A 5,069-nucleotide genomic window follows, 5' to 3' on the forward strand; every position below is an offset into this window, starting at 1 on the left:
AAATAATGATGATGGACTGTATTTTCTAATGAAATGACATGTTGAGTTACTGACTCGTACATCTGTCTTGTCTGGTAAACAGAGTTATGGGCTGAAAGATTTTTCCAAAATGATGATGAGCTGGGTGGTGCGGTGGTCATCAATGTCACCTCACAGCAAGAAGGTTCTGGGTTTGAACCTCGTGGCTGACTGGAGCCCTGTCTGTGTGGAGTTTGCATGTTCTCCTTGTGCCTGTGTGGGTTTCCTTCGGGTGCAGTAGTCCAAAGACATGCGGATTAGGTCAACTGGCTACTCTAAATTGCCCATAGGTGTGAATGTTTGTTCGTCTCTGTCTGGCCCTGAGATAGATTGATGACCTGCCCAGGGTGAACCCCACCTCTCACAAGGTCAGCTGGGATTGGCTCCAGCTCACCTGCGGCCCTGACGGATAAGCGCTATAGATAATGGATAGACGGATGAGGAGGAGGAGGAGGAAACTGTCCTTATGCTGACATCTGACTGTTTCTGCCCTAACTAGGCATCCTCCCCTCAGCAAATATTCAGAGCTAGTCTTGATATGTTGAAATTTTTCATGATAACAATGCTGTGAATACCATAGAGCTGATTAACAGCATGTGCATCACACACACACAGACATATGCCTGACATGATATCTTTAATTATATCACAATCTCTCTCGTCTCTTATTCTATTGGGATTCCCAAGATGCTGCTGTGGAGCGTTAATACAAGAGCCTGTCATCCTGAACTGTTCATGGATTACCAAGGTTGAGGATTTCAAACAGTTCCGGAAAAATGAATGAGGATGAAGCTTGGATGGCTGGACCAGTAGATGACAGAGAGGCTGAGCAGAACTTTAGCCATAGATCAACAGTTGACATGAATGAATGACACTGCACATTGGCACGATGGCGATGAGTCGAACCGAGCGGCTCTGACGGACGAATGACAGTATCGATGAGATCTGCAGAAGGATCGCAGTTGGATTGTTATAACTGAAGAATTTGTCAGAAGATGTCAGATTCAGGTGCACAAACACCGCCAGCTCAGCGGCATCAGAGGAAACAGGCGATTCACGGACCAGAGGAGCAGAAGAAGGTAAGAAGATTTACACTAATGACATCATGGCTTCTGCTTTAGATACATAGAGTACTTTACTGATCCCTGAGGAAAAGGTATGCAGTTTGCATAATGCTAAAATGGAGGCTGTAAGTTTTCCTTAATTTGTAGCTACATGAGCGTTATACCTTACCTTACCGTAAGTCTTTCCACGCCAGAAGTCGCATAAGGCCTCTACGCTGGCTGACCAACCCTTCTGCCTTATAGCTGCAGTGAAAAAGTAAAGACGCAAGCTTGACACCAAACATGTCTTGGCATTGGAGAAGACATGATAGACGTTTCATTTTGTCCAACCTGTGCCTTTCATGACGGTTTCTGCAGTTCCTGATGGACTGACCAGACAGCTACTGCAGTGGGAGCAGAGCTACAGGCGTGACAGATTATCAGACAACTGAGTAATTGTATTACTCATTACCGACACATGCCCAGGGGGGTTAAATTTGGTGGGAATACTACGAAGATGATGTAAATCACTTCTAGTCCAGTCTTTGTGAAACTCAGACAACACCGATACACCTAAAAGCAAGGCAAAAAAGCAAAACAGAACATGTTTATCGCTGTGATTCCTCTCATCATACTGAACTGTGTAATTGCTTTTTCAATCCTGCTTGCTTTTTCATAGTACTTGCTCTATAAATTAGGCAATGATGCCTTATATATCAGCATTGTTAATTTCTCAAATCTGATTGGTCAGAAGGTATTGGTGGATTGAGTAAGATAAATCATCCCTAGGTGTGTGTGTGTGTGTGTCAGTGTTGTAGTCGAGTCATTAAACCTTGAGTCCGAGTCCAGTCTCGAGTCCCCAGTGTTCAAGTCCAAGTCATTAAAGAAAATTTCGAGTCAAGTCCACTACTGATCCGATTTGAGTCAGAGAACAAGACTCCACCCGCACCATGTCACGGTGGCTGTTGCTGCCTTTATGTGAAAGCGTCTCTGCTACTGTGTTGGACTAATGTTCCTGCTCGACTGCTCCATTTTAGTTAACAGGCTACAGATAAAAAAACTTGTTCATCACTCAGCAAGCCCCGCCCACTATCAACAGGGCAAATAACATGAGAGAGGGTTAACACTAGCTAGTTCATCGCTCAGCAAGCCCCGCCCACTATCAACAGGGCAATGAACATAGTGTGCCACTTCCTTCTCCGGATGGAGTCTCGCCAAACGACGATTGAAGTTCGAGGTCGTCCCCGTCGTCTCCTCGATAGTTCTTCTACATATGGAACACACAGCAGTGCATTTTTTCCCACTGCACGAGAAGTCTGTATAAGCAAAGCGGACAATCCTAGCGGCGTTCTCTCCAGGCGTTTTAGCGCCGTTAATGTTAGTTTGTTCCTGAACATGACGTATGAACAGGTGAATGTGCATTCTCTTGCACAAAATTAGTAGAAAAATTAATGTAGATATAAATATTTTATGCCAAATTATTATGGCATGTTACAAAAAATAACGAAAAAAAAATCTGAGTCGTCGTCTCCAACTTATGAGTCCGAATGCAGTTAATGCACGAGTCAGAGTCATCAGTGCTCAAATCAAAGTCAAGTCACAAGTCCTTGAAATTAGGGCACGACTCAAACTCGAGTCTGAGTTCTGGACTCGAGTACTACAAGCCTGGTGTGTGTGTGTGTGTGTGTGTGTGCACGCGTGTGCATTTTGCCCTGTGATGGACTCGCGTTCCATCCATGCTCGATTATGGCAAAAATCATAATCATGATTATTTTGGTATTGAGATCATGATTATTTAACATGATTACTGATTGATGTTGGAAACATCATGCATTTACTAAACTTAAAAAAACCTTGTCTTTTTAACTGTGTATTTTCCTGCACTTTAAATATGTCAGCTGAAAAAAAAAATTTAAAACAAGCTACCTGGTGAAAAAACTACTTTGCTCCTTTATTGTTTGTTCATAGGCTACTTTGTGAGTGAATTTTAGATGAATAAATAAATAAATTGGTCGGATTGCCTTGTGGTGCAGACACCACTGTGTAACAAATCTTGCACAGTATTTGTTGTTCTTCATTGGACTCCTTGAAACCAAAGTGTTTCCATACAGCTGAATTGCTTTTTCTTGTTGACTGAAGGCTTTCTTTCCGTTGTCTTGACTTGAGCTGAACTACACATGCCCCAACCTGGCTGGGAGTGAGTTTGGGCTTTGAGGGAGCAGTGAAAGCACACCGCTGTAAAGGAAAAGGCTGTGCTGATTTATAAGACAAGACAAAATGAAAGCATCATCGTGAAACAGAATGCAGCACAAGAATCAGTTTATCTCAATTATTTTATTTTCATAATCGTTGAAAGCCAAAATCGTTCTTGGACATAAAATTGGTTTAATCGCCGAGCCCTAATCCAGGGTGTATTCCTGCCTAATGGCCAGTGTCCAGGGACAGGCTCCGGACCCACTGCAACCCTCATCTCATCTCATTATCTGTAGCCGCTTTATCCTGTTCTACAGGGTCGCAGGCGAGCTGGATCCTATCCCAGCTGACTACGGGTGAAAGGCGGGGTACACCCTAGACAAGTCGCCAGGTCATCACAGGGCTGACACATAGACACAGACAACCATTCACACTCACATTCACACCTACACTCAATTTAGAGTCACCAGTTAACCTAACCTGCATGTCTTTGGACTGTGGGGGAAACCGGAGCACCCGGAGGAAACCCACGCGGACAACATGCAAACTCCGCACAGAAAGGCCCTCGCCGGCCACGGGGCTCGAACCCGGACCTTCTTGCTGTGAGGCGACAGCGCTAACCACTACACCACTGTGCCGCCCCACTGCAACCCTGACCAGGATAAAGCAGTGACTGACGGTGTGTGTGTGTAAGAGAGAGAGAGAGTATGTGAATAAATTAGTGATTGAGTGAATGAGTGGGTGAATGAGAGTATGTGAATGACTGAGTAAAGTGAGTGAGTGTATGTGAATGAGTGAATGAAAGAGTGAGTAAGGTGAGTGAGAGAATGAGTGAATGAGAGTATATGAATGAGTGAATGAATGAGTGAGTGAGAGTATGTGAATGAGTGAATGAGTGAGTGAAAGTATGTGAATGAAAGTGAGTGAGTGAGTGAGTGAAAGTATGTGAATGAGTGAATGAATGAGTGAGTGAGAGTATGTGAATGAGTGAATGAATGAGTGAGTGAGAGTATGTGAATGAGAGTGAGTGAATGAGTGAGAGTATGTGAATGAGAGTGAATGAATGAGTGAGAGTATGTGAATGAGAGTGAGTGAATGAGTGAGAGTATGTGAGTGAGAGTGAATGAATAAGTGAGTGAGAGTATGTGAATGAGTGAGTATGTGAATGAGTGAATGAATGAATGAGTGAGAGTATGTGAATGAATGAGTATGTGAATGAATGAATGAATGAACGAGTGAGTGAGTATGTGGATGAGTGAGTGAGAGTATGTGAATGAGTGAGTGAATGAGTGAGTGAGAGTATGTGAATGAGTGAATGAATGAGTGAGTGAGAGTATGTGAATGAGTGAGTGAATGAGTGAGAGTATGCGAATGAGTGAATGAATGAGTGAGTGAGTATGTGGATGAGTGAGTGAGTGAGTGAGTATGTGAATGAGTGAATGAGTGAGTGAGTATGTGGATGAGTGAGTGAGTGAGTATGTGGATGAGTGAGTGAGTGAGTGAGTGAGTGAGAGTATGTGGATGAGTGAGTGAGTGAGTGAGTGAGCGAGATTATGTGAATGAGTGAATGAATGAGTGAGTGAGTATGTGGATGAGTGAGTGAGTGTGGATGAGTGAATGAATGAGTGAGTGAGAGTATGAATGAGTGAACGAATGAATGAGTGAGAGTATGTGAATGAGTGAATGAATGAGTGAGTGAGAGTATGTGAATGAGTGAGTGAGAGTATGTGAATGAGTGAATGAATGAATGAGTGACAGTATGCGAATGAGTGAATGAATGAGTGAGAGTATGTGAATGAGTGAGTGAATGAGTGA

This window comes from Neoarius graeffei, chromosome 15, assembly GCF_027579695.1.
Source record: "Neoarius graeffei isolate fNeoGra1 chromosome 15, fNeoGra1.pri, whole genome shotgun sequence".
NCBI lineage: Eukaryota > Metazoa > Chordata > Actinopteri > Siluriformes > Ariidae > Neoarius > Neoarius graeffei.